Below are 13,153 nucleotides of genomic sequence, written 5' to 3'. Positions count from 1 at the left end.
ACCGTACTCACATGGATCCAGTCCGATTCGTGTAGATACAAGGTCTTCGTGGGAGTCAGAATCACAGAGATCCAAGACTTAACAGAATCAGCATGCTGGAGGTACGTGGACACGAAACAGAACCCAGCAGATGTCATCACACGGGGGATGTCCCTAGATGACCTCACACGTCACAATATCTACAGTGACGGTCCCGAATTCCTCAAGCTCCCGGAAGAAGAGTGGCCTAACCCCACCCCAGGGGAGGCTAGTCAAGAGGAGGCAGAGATCAAGAAATCTATGTTCTGTGGGTTGACGCACACACCAGTCCCCACCGACCCTAACATAGACGACTGCCCCACCCTTGAGAGTGCGCAGTTAAAGACATTCCTGTGGCACCACCCTGAGGTTCCCTCAACTACTGACATTAATGCAGCTAACTACGAAGAAGCAGAACTCCTTCTGCTACAGCGAGCCCAAAGAGACTCGTTCCCAGACGAGCTAGACTGTCTGCAGGGATCAAAGCCAGTCCCGTCAGACAGCAGACTGCTCCACTTGGCCCCTGAGCGCGACGCCCATGACCTCATCAGAGTGGGTGGTCGTCTGAGACGAGCCCCGGACTTAACGGATGACGTCAAGTTCCCTATAGTCCTCAACAGCCGACACAAGGTCACCGAGCTCATCATAAAGAAATACGACGAGGATGTGCACCACGCTGGGGCAGAGAGAGTCTTCGCTGAGATCCGACGTCGCTATTGGATACTGAATGGAAGAGAAGCAGTACGACACTTCCAGCGGACTCGACCAGACCACCAGTGGCGAGCACAGCCCAGTATACCCAGGAGGGCCGACCTGCCTCACCGCTACACCCGACCCGTGGCGAGGCTGATAGAGTTGCCAAGGCTCCCTGACTCCCTTGATGACGATCATGACCCACTGACTTTGTAAATTGCCCTACTCCCCACAACAGACATTGAGTAGTTGACAGGACTATTAATCTGTCTTCTCTTTAACTAATTAGGTGCGGACTAATTAGGAGGCGGCTGTTACAAAGGGTCAGATTAAACCGAATATATATATTTATTGTTTGATATCCCTTGTATAATATTTGTATATCGTTTGATATCCCTTGTATATTATTTGTATATATACACGGAATATCCCTTTACCTGCGTACAAACCATAGTAATATTCGCTCTCCTATTGGACAGCGACCCCTAGGCGCCAACGACCAAGCCCCCAACGGCAAGTTCAAAGGCAACTCCAGGCATGTCTCAACATGTCCAGGGTCTGCGCAGTAATACGAGACAGAACTGAGGTTGGCACTAGATAATTCACCTTACGTATAAATACGGCGCAGGTGGAAACAGCAGCACTTAGTTCAACTTGTCTTCTAAAACCTTGATGCCTTCACCACGAGACAACGTGCAGTGAAGTGAGCAACTTTGCCTCTAAATAGAGCCTTGAGAACCGTGTGCGAATAGATTGCTAAAGTGTCAGAGTTTAACACAGTACCGTTGAGTTCGACTTATTCTAATGTGAAGTAATAGTCTATCATTTATAGTGTATCGTGCGGCTACCGTTCTTCAGTGACCAGCATTACCACCTGTAACTGAGGGGTACAATTCCCTGACTGTATTAATAAGTATGGTATCATTAAACCACTACTGTCTTATGTACATTACTACTGGCCATACAGTACACAGGTATATGATATGAACACCTCCACAATGACACGGTTCCACAACAAATCTGGGTTATAATAATATTTATTAGCAGCAATGATAGTATATAACAATACTTTACGTAGGGTCGCGCTTATAAGACGAAAGAATGTGCGTGAGTAAATCAATAACGTAAGTCCATTATCATATTACGCAGGAGATAATGAATACCACCTGTATCTTAGGAATTATATCTATGGTACACTAGTAAGGCAGCGGGAGATACTAGTAGGGTCCCTCCGGTTGTAGGCCAGCAGGGGGAGGAAATGTTCGAATGCAAACTCTGGATCAACGGGGAATCAATAAGCTCCAGCTACGGGGGCGGTACATTACTCCCTTGATCGGCAGACGAAAGCAGCAGCTGTAATCCAAGTATGCGTGCAGCATAGGTGAAAGCCAGCCAGCCTCTCCCAGAGACGGGCTCGAGTGATGTTCCTCACGGGTAAATCCCACACAGTAGTGGGTGTAGACGATTCTCCTCCGCTCCAACAGCCACAGGACCAAAGCAATAATCCAGCTGGAAAGGGCTCTGCATTCACCGGTGTAGATTCTCCGGTGCGCGGTACTTCACATTAACTAGGTCGAACTTGACGTTATTCCACTAAGCTCTGACACTTTACTATCCTATTCGCACACGGTTATAAGTGCTCTATTTAGACGCACGGTTGCTCACTTCACTTGGTCGTTGACTCGTGATGAAGGCTTTACGTTTTGAGGGTAACGCGTTTCTAGGTTAACTTGACTTTAGGCTAAGTGCTGCTGTATCCACCTGCGACGTATTTATACGTACGGCGAATAATCTAGTACCAGCCTTATTCCTGGCTCGTATTCTTGCGCAGAACCGGGCATGTCCAGGCAAGCCTTGGCGGTGACTTTGAACTAGACCTTGGGGGTATGGCAGTGGCGCCTAGTGGATCGCTATCCAATAAGAGAACGAAATATTATGGTCTGTACTAGGTAAAAGGGATATTCCGTGTATATGTACAAAGAATACACAAGGGATATCAGACGATATACAAATACTATGCAATATATATCAAGTAATAAATATATATATTTGGTTTAATCTGATCCTTCGTAACAGCCGCCTCCTAATTAGTCCCACCTAATTAGATAAGCAGAGACAGATTAACCGCACTGTCCACTACTCAATGTCCGTTGTGAGGGTAGGGCAGTTCACAAAGTCGGGGGGTCATGGTCGTCATCGAGAGAGTCGGGGAGCCTTGGCGACTCGATCAGCCTCGCCACGGGTCGAGTGTATGTCCGCCTCTGGCCGAGCACTTCTGCCGCTCTGACCTTTCCGTCGGCACCAGTGATCACTTTGCTTACACGGCCGGCCGGCCACGCAGCTCGGGGTAGTGACTGGTCTATGATCATGACGACTGGACGGGATGAAGGGGGGCTTAGGAGGAAGCGGGCCTGAGACTGCTTTGATCTGTGCTTGGCTGTGCCTCCTCCTCCTCCGTCTGTTTCTCTTGTTTGCTCTGTACCCCGTTTGAGGAGGGGCCGGTTCCGGCCGCCCCGTCAAGGAGTCGCTTGGGGTGCTAGGTTCGAGGTCAGCTACGTCTGGAGCACAGCTGAGGGGGGTGGAGTTCCGAACTCCCTATTGTGCCCACGGTTCTCTCACAGGCCTCTCGCTTAATGTCAATAGCATCTCAACGGGCTGTACGAGGGAGTGGCCGGTGTCGCTCGCCTTTGTGTGTAGGCAGCGTGTAGACGTGGGTTGACTGTCAAGTCCGTAGAGGGGGCCCTGGAGCGTCCACCCCAGTCGGGTCTGAACCGCGACTGGGCATCCTTTGGGTCCGATGTGGGCCGCCTCAATTGGGAGAATGAGGTCCGCGTGGTCGGAGCCGATGAGCAGGGTCGGTGTGGCACCGTCGATAAGCGGTATAGGTAGTTGACGTAGGTGCACATACTTCGCCATCAGCTGTGGGATGGGGTAGGTGTACTGTGATAGGCCTATGTCGTGGCTGGTGAAGACGTTGGTTATACTATACTGCTTCTCGGGCTGGTCCACCGCTGCTATCTTGAAGGAGACCTTCTCACCTTTTATGGTCTTCTGGTCCCTTCTGATGGTGCGTATTGTCATGGTACCTTTGGCACCCCGCAGGCCCAACTGGGCTGCAGGACGGCGTAAGTGTCCAGGACCTTGTCCTCGTAGCTCAGGAGCACTCTGACCACTTTGATGAGCACTCGGGGGGTCCCGCTATGCTGGTCAATGTGGAGCACTCCTGTTGGTCGGTTGCTTTGGGTCTTCTGGAGGGCCCCAGCTCTTGACTTACTTTACGTGTGTTCTTCGCCATACAAGCGCAAGCATAATTCTCAATCTGTAACCTAACGTTGCTTGATAATAATAAATACCCTCTAAATAGTACTTTATGTGTCATTGCCGTATTCTTGTGTGGGTGTTCACCATATATATTCATGTACTGTATGGCCAGTAATTAAAGTACATAACTAGTAGTGGTTTAATATACCATACTCTTTAATACAGTCAGGGAATTGTACCCCTCAGTTACAGTATCGGTAAAAAAGCCAATATCGAGCATCCCTAATTACAAGTAAACAGGACAAATGACTAGTACACACACAGACATAATACTTACATCATAACATATAACGTAACAAGTAGGGCTGCACGATTAATCGTAAAAAGACCGCAATCTCGATTCATAGACCTATACGATCTCATTTCTAAATGACGGTGATTCTGATGTATTTGCATTTGTGTCAAAATGGAGATCAATTGCATTAAAAACACTCGCTCCTATTATTCTCTCTTCCTCACTCACAACGCTCACTGCCGCTGCCCTCCCCACAATGGCCCTCCCCCCAGGCTACTCAGCTGAGTAAACAACTGAGGTCATACACAACACGGCACGTGTTGAACGAGCAAGACAAAACATTTTCAAGCTAAAGGAAAAAAGAAAGAAATGAGCGACACTGAAGAAAATCCCGGTGGTAAGGGAGAGAGTGCTGTATCCACTACTGCTTATACCAAAAAAGGAGCACATTCCAGTGTATGGAACTTTTTCGGGTTTAATTAAACCTGACGATGATGTACAAGGAGGAGTCATACTTTGCAAGCAATGCTTTGGCACCATCGCAGCAATGCAAGGTAACACGACCAACCTCTACAACCACCTCAAATGTCACCATAAAGTTGAATATGATTTAGCAATAAAGGACAACCACATCACAAAATCCCAGCCGTCAGACCACACAAGCCTCAATAATGCAAACGTTATACAGTGCATCGTCATATCCATCAACTCAATCAACAACGTTCAAAACGAGGGGTTTAAGAAAATGATCAAGACGCTAGACAAGTGCTACTTAATACTTTTCAAATGTTGCATTGTCTGCTCTGTACACCCAGTGTCGAACGACAGTCGAGACAGAACTGCGTGATGATCAGTGATGGGCAAGCTACTTGGAAAATGTAGTAAGCTACACTACTAGTTACTCTCGATTAAATATAGCTGAACTACAATGGAAGCTATCCCCAGATAAAATGTAGCAAGTTACACTACAAGAACATGGCAAAAATAGCTAGCTACATCGGCACTACTTTTTTTTATTTTTTTTTACTTCATGATCAAGTTTCCACCAAACAAATAGGCAGGCAAAAAAATGCTCAGTTTGATTGTTTATTATAAAACTGAAACAAGCCCTCTGTCTGGCTTTTTGTTGTTATTGACATCTTCATCAATGCCATCAGCCCTGGAAACATCGAATCCCTCTGCCTCTGCTATTTTGCACGGACTGGTTCATGTGGTCTGTGTTTTGATTTTCACTTCCTGCTTTGCAGAGCCTTGGAGTGGCATGCCCAGCCCTATCCTGCCTCTGACTGGCCTACCCGTAATGTTTTGGTAACATTACCCAATCGTGAGTCGTCATACTCATATCTAAACCAACCAACCAATCATAGTGGCTTTTCTCCGGGGAGTTTTTTCCCCACAAATCTTTCTTCAGCAGTCCAGTTCTCCGGACAGTAGCGTCTAGCGTTTCCTCACGCTACTCACTACTTGGGTCTAAAAATAGCTACACTACATAGAGCGCTACTTGGTTCAAAAGTAGCAACGCTACCATCACGCTACTGAGAATTGTAGTTAAGCTATGTAGCGTCGCTACTTGTAGCTAGCTACTGCCCAACACTGGTGATGATGTGATGAGGTTTTATTTGTATTATTATTTATTCTAAAGCTGTAACTGAACATTCTACTTCATGTTAAAAACATAATTGAACATTATAAAGCCCTAAGGGAACATCCTATTTCACTCTGAACATTCTAAAGCCATAACCGAACATTCATTACTGAATCATTACGACCCCTAATCCTAACCCTAACCTAATCCTAACTGTTGACAGAGTCATGGTTTATTTCACATTGCACCCAACAGTACACATGAGTCCTTCTCTTGTGAGAGTGACGGAGGAAGAGAGTGAAGGGGGAGGTAACATCTCCTTTTATACTTCTCACCTGGTGTCAGCTACAATAGCTACGCCTATAGCGCCCTCTTGTGGAAACAGTTAGACAGTTACATGCAATCATACATAACATCTAACTTCAACACTCCCACTTATGGTTGTCTTGTATACTGTACTTCTGTATTTAAACATGTCGTGGCCTTCAATACCCTCCTTGATTGAGTACACCCATTTTACTCCCACTGTCTGTTTGCCCTCTGGTAACTTGGTTAGAGTAAAGGTGTGGTTGTCCTCTAGGGACCTCATCTCCTCATCCATTGCTCTCTCCCATTTTCTTGATGCAGGGGACACCACCGCCTCTTTAAAGGTCTGAGGTACTCCACTCACTACTCTGTAGCAGTAATCAATCCTGGTAAGTGTACTGTCATCCTCGTCACTTTCTCTCCGGGCATAGTCTTTCAGATACTTTGGGGGTTTATGTTCCCATGAGGGATACCTCCCACTGCATGAGGCACGTGACGTCACCCTCGGGTGCTCCTCGTCATCATCCTCTGGGGGTTGCTGACTGTCTTTCTGCACGACTGTGCTAAGTACACTAGGCTGAGGTGTCACTGTTTCTTCACACCTTACTCTGGAGTCCGTGGACAGGGTGAGCAGCTTCAAGTACCTGGGGGTCCACATCTCAGAGGACCTGACATGGTCAACACACATAGACCAGTGGAGGTTTCTCTATGACAACACGTGAAACACAAATTCACTCATAATTCATAATTATTATTAATTTACATATACCTATAAAAAAAAAAAAAAAAAAAAAAAAAAACTATATATATATATTTTTTTTTTTAATTATTATTATTATTTTTTTTTATTATAAATGTTTTCCTCTGTAAAAAAAATGTCAGTGAATTTTTTTTCTTCAAAAATGGCCAAAATTGACAGCTCTGAGCAGGCCTGCACTGCAGTATTGCCTGCAGTAATTATTCGTGAAGAAAACTTCACAGGTGTGACCCATTGTTAAATAAATAATAAATAACAGCGAATCAAAATAGGCTATTAACTTCATCTAAGAACGGTCTGTGCAGTTAAACTCTTGCCATTGAATGGAGGATTGATTGATTGACAGCCCTTGACATCCAATAAACGGAGGTTGAATATGATTGGCAGCCTTGCAAATCCAATCAGAGATTTCTGCATTGCAAAGTCAAAATGGGTCCAGCTGCATGTGAGGAGGATAGGTTTAGCTCGGGCCAATCTCAAGTTTCTCAAGTTTCTTTATTAGTTGTCATACAGAAGTACAGAATACTTTTATACAAAATGTAACATAAAGAAGCATTTTGTATAAAAGTATTCTGTACTTCTGTATGACAACTAATAAAGAAACTTGAGAAACTTGAGATTGGCCCGAGCTAAACCTATCCTCCTCACATGCAGCTGGACCCATTTTGACTATGTGAAAGTTGAGACTATGAGAAAGTTGTTGTTTAGTAGTTAGTAAGCTGTACAGCTATAACAAGTCAGGCTAAATTAAACTTTGCGCCAACATTAGGACCGAAGTATAAACCAGCAACTGAGCAACATGAAGAAGTGGATTTATGCATCTGGATCAGAAAAAACGTTGTGGATGTAAGTAAGTAGGCTACAGTGCTTGTATGCTAACAGTAGCTAGGCAGCTTAGCCTACATCACAATGATAATCACCAAGCTAACTTACTGTACACACTGTAGGGCTGGGCAATTAATTGAAACAGAATCGCGATATCGATTCATAGACCTATGCAATCTAATTTCTAAGTTATGACTATTTTCTTTTATTAAAAAAAAACGTTTTTTTTTCTTTTTTTTCTTTTTTATTATTATTTTATCTGGGTTGAACATGATTTGTGGAACTCCCTCTGGTGTTGTGGTCGTGGTATTCACTGACCTTTGGGAAGTATTTCGACATGCACATGGATATCTTAGTGGTGTAGTGTATCTTGTAGACCAGGCCCATTGCAAGTTGCTGTACTCTGTCGTCTACTCTAAGCCATCCTAGGTTGTCAAAGTGGACAGGGGTGAGGTGGGTTTTAGGAGTAAGGTCAAGCAGTAGTCTGACCAGTTTGTTTTGTGATGTTTGTAATCTTGTTTTTAGTGCCTTTGAGGTGCTTTGGTACCATGAGGTGCAAGCATAGTCGTAGTACCCTTGAATGAGTGCTCCTGTTAGAGTCTTCAAGGTATTCTTGTTTACCAGAGAGGAGATCCGGTACAGGAATCTAGTTCGTTGGTTGACTTAGTTTTATTACATTGGATCCCATTTTGTCACAGGAAAGATTTGCCTCTATAGGATGGAACCCAGGTAGGTAATTTCATCTTTCCTTTTAAGATAAGATAAGATATTCCTTTATTGATCCCCTTGGGGAAATTCAGGCATCATAGCAGCATGGGGGAAGGGGGGGGGGGGTACAGGTAGTGAAAACAACACAAGCAGTGTAAACAAATAGGTCAATATAATTTACTATCTAACTAACTGAAATATACATTATTCATTATTCACAGTATCACAGTATCCACATAAGGTGCAGTATGCATAAGGTAGTGTTATTGTCCTACTTGGGTTCCTATTAGTTCTAGGTCGATGTCTGGCAGCAGTCGCTGCCCACTGTTGTGGAGCCTGATGGCCACTGGTATGAAGGACTGTCCGAGGCGGTTAGTTGAGTGTCGGGGGGGTATGAGTCTGTGGCTTCCTTGTCACCTTCACCTAATATGTTTTGATCTGGTCAGGTGCGCTGTCACCTAAAATGTTTTGATCTGATCAGGTGCGCTGTCACCTAATATGATTTCATCTGGTCAGGTGCGCTGTCACCTAATATGTTTTCATCTGGTCAGGTGCGCTGTCACCTAATATGTTTTCATCTGGTCAGGTCCGCTGTCACCTAATGTTAATATGTTTTCATCTGTGTCCACTGACCACTGACACACAGTGGGGGATGTTTTAAAAATATTATTTAATATATAATATAATATAATAATTTGTGCTTCACCTAAAAATTTGGTCAGCAGCCTCCACTGACATAGACACAGTAGTAAAGAAGGCGAAACAGCGTCTCTACCACCTGAGACAGTTAAGGAAGTTCAGAGTATCGGGAAAGATACTCCAGTCCTTCTACTCAGGAGCTGTAGAGAGCATCCTGACCGGAAACATCACTGCCTGGTATGGAAACAGCACGGCACAGGACAAGAAGGCCCTACAGAGAGTGGTGCGCTCAGCCGAGCGTACCACGGGTATTGCACTACCCCCCCTGCAGGTTCTATACAACAAGAGGTGCAAATCCAGAGCCTGCAGGATAATGAAAGACCCTCACCACCCCAATAACAGCCTGTTTCAGCTGCTGAGGTCAGGCAGACGCCTGCGAACCCCAGCTACTAGGACAGAGCGGCTTAGGCTCAGCTTCTTCCCCCAGGCCATCAGAGCCATGAACAATGAACATTGAGTGCTCAGAACATTGAACTGTCCACACACAAGCACACATGAACACACACACGACACGCACACTGTGCACGCTCACACACGAGCAGCCACTTAACACTTTAACATGAGCGGGCACACACTCATGTCGCACACACGCACACTTATGGCCAAAGGAAAGGACACTTTAAATTAGAAATAACAGGAACAGTGTATTGCACTACCAAAGCTAACTAGCATGTCCCATATGCTCTGTAAATAACTATGTACAGATACCGAGATGTCACTCCATGTTACCTGCTACCTGTTACTGCACAATGTTGTTTCCTTCTTTTGATTCTATTATATGTACCACTGTATTGCACATCGTTGCGGGCAAGACCACCCGCATTTCATTGTATACCTGTATGCCGTGACAATTAAAACTCTTGACTTGACTTGACTTGGAGTCCAGCTCTGGCTCCTCTGTCTGTGTCTCGTTCTCACATGTTGTCTTTGTGACAAATTTGACTAGCCTGTGTTTTTGCACTTTCCCTTTACCGGGATAATAGACTAGAAAAGCGGGGCTTCCTTTGTCGTGCCCTACAAAGAGTCCTTTTTCACATCTGGCCTCGAGCTTTCCTCTGTCCTGCTCGTAAGCATAACACACTGATCCAAATTTGTGCATTCTAGCTAGATTACACTTCTTTCCTGTCAGTGCTGTATACGGGGTGGTGCCTGTGTGCTTATTAAAACATCTGTTTCTGGTGTAAGCGGCTTCTTGTACCGCATAATGCCATAGACTCTTAGGTAAGTCACCATCTATTAGCTTACACCTAGCCATTTCGAAAAGAGTACGTCCTTCCCTCTCTGCCACCCCGTTCTGGTGCGGGGAGTACGGACATGACGTCTCGTGACTTATATAGTTCCTTCTCAACAGTGATTGGAACTCTCTATTTGTGAACTCGGTTCCGTTGTCGGACCTCAAGCATCTTATGTTGCCATAAGGGGCTACATCTGCAAGAAATGTCTCCGTGTGTCACTCTTTGCTTTGAGAAAGTAAGCAAACACTGCCCATGTACACACATCTGTAAACGACTGTAGATATTTAAAGCCACCTATGGACTCGTTGCTTACTGGACCGGCTAGCTCTGTGTTAACTAGCTCAAGTGGTACCTTTACTTTTTCTGTGGGACTTCTGTTTCTCGATTGAGTGAACTTCCCCTTTATGCACACTTCACATTCTTTGTCAGGTCTGCTTTTCACCTTTAATGTGCATGCCTTCTGTCACTGCTTGCAGTTTCAGTAAATCCTCGTAATTACAATGACCCATGATCTCATGCCATGTCTGAATATCGTGACTGACAGTCACATTACACATATCATTATTATTACACTTGTCGTTGTCATTACACTCTGTTTGTAGATAATACATTCTCTTGTACACCTCTATGTTAAATCACGTACCGTCAGGCTCTACAAGAACATATTTACCTTCATTGAAGAACACTTTGGCACCGTTCGCAGTAGCAGATTTTACAGAGAATAGTTCTTGTGGGTACGAGGGTATGTAGAGAGCGTTCTTTAACGTTACTGTACACCGGCGCCCCTCACTGTCTATGAGGCATACCTGTGCGTCTCCTCTCCCTTGCGCCAACCCGTAAGTGCGCTTCCCGTCTGCCAGCTCCATGCTGTGTCTCTCCGGCTCGAAGGTGTTGTCAAAGTTCTTGAATCGATTCCTGTCGTTGATGATGTGGGACGACGCACCTGTGTCCACGATCAGTCCCTTCCTTTGGGCCTGCTGCTGCTGCGTTGGCTGGGTGACGTATGCTGTCTGCGCCCCGAAGATGAAGTCCTCTCGTCCCGCTACTCTCCGGGCATCATCTCGACTCGTCTCACGTCCACCGTCGTCGCCATCTTGTCCACAGCCGCCATCTTGTCCATGCGCATACCGTGCGCTCTGGTCGCGTTTCTTTCTGCACACTTTGTCTGTGTGCCCTGTGGATTTGCAGAAGCTACACCAAACAGTCTTTGTGCAGGCGGTGCCCTTTTTCTCCGCATCGCCAACACGCCAGCTCCGTCGTGGGTCTGGTCTTCTTTCTCGGTGCCGCCCCGGGCCTTCAGCCTTCAGTGTGTGTCTTCTGAGGCCTCAAAGTTCAGCAACTTGGCCTTGAACTCTCCCAGCGACATGTCCGCTGAACCGTGTGTCACCAGTAGTGTGAACGGTTTGTACAGCTCCGGTAGTCCTCTCATAACCATCGCCATCATTAGTCCATCGCTTGGTGCTTCTCCTGCACTCTTAAGCGCCGTAATGATCTGTTCAGCTCTGATGACGTATTCGGTGTGCGCCTTCTTCAGCACGGTTAGTGTTATGTAGAGGGATACGATTCGGGGTCTTCCTCGTCCGATATAATGTTCTCTCAACACTTTCAGGCTCCCTCGGCTTTTGTCCTTAGTGTCGCGGAATATCAGCCCCAAGCTTGTGTCGTCTAGCAGTGGTGCTAACTCGCAGTATGCGTCTGCATTTTGCTTGGTGTCCAGGGCTCGCGCGGCCACCGTTACTTCTCCCATGGGGGCCGTCGAGATCATTGTCTTCAGTACCACACCGTGCATGCAGCACAACATTCGCTCTTCCAAAAGCTCATAGTCCTCTGCTCTTCCGTTGAATGAGGGCCATTTGCTCCTTCCTTTGGTCGCCATCCCTTTTTGATGGTAGGCGTAGCTTTAGCTCCCGTTAGCTTAGCTTTAGCCACGCGGTGCTCCCGGTGCTAAACTAGCCTATACTACAGCTAAACTACGCTTATTATTTCGCCCCTGCGTGATCTGGGCCCATAACCTGTTGACAGAGTCAGCTATGGAGCGACAATAATGTGTTCATGACGACAAGGTTTCTCTTTAGCCTTTGGCGTGGTTTATTTCACATTGCACCCAACAGTACACATGAGCACTGGCGCCTGGCCATAAGAGCATTCGAAGCAGGTGCGCCACCACTATTGAACTTGGGGGAGCAAAAGTCTGCTTTTGCACCCCCACTTTTTGATCATATGAAAAATATGATATACCCCCCCCCAATATATAAATCTAACCATAACTACGTAATTTCAATCAAATTAATAATACGCAATGACACTTAATAGCAAGTTTTTAAGTTTCCAAGGATTGCGACCCCCCCCCCCCCCTGCCCCATATTAGACGGTGGGCCGAAGGTTGCTAGAGGCTTCCGTTAGTGAAATGATTGATCTGGTTTTAGAGAGTATATGTTATTGTAATATGAACTACATAATATACTATAATAACACATTTCCGTTTGTTGGCAATGGTTTTTGGGTCATATCTTTATGAAAATTAATGTGTTGATAAGCTAAAAACGACCTACGTTTGTGAAAAGGGGCGTTGCTGCGGAACCAATCAAAACGCGTTACAATGTAAAGTGACTTGATTTCTCCCAATGACATTCCTCCAGCTCCGGAACTAGGAAGTAAATATTGCGTCTCGTCTGTTGACAACAGTGGATTTAGCTCTGCATCGGTAAGCTCTGAATTCATATACATTACTATTGAAATGCATTTTTACTTAACTTTACAGCATTATTCAA

Source organism: Notolepis coatsorum (genome assembly GCF_963971535.1).
Source record: "Notolepis coatsorum genome assembly, chromosome: 1".
NCBI classification, from domain to species: Eukaryota; Metazoa; Chordata; class Actinopteri; order Aulopiformes; family Paralepididae; genus Notolepis; species Notolepis coatsorum.
The sequence above is the reverse complement of the archived record's forward strand: the minus strand, read 5'-3'. Positions refer to the sequence as shown.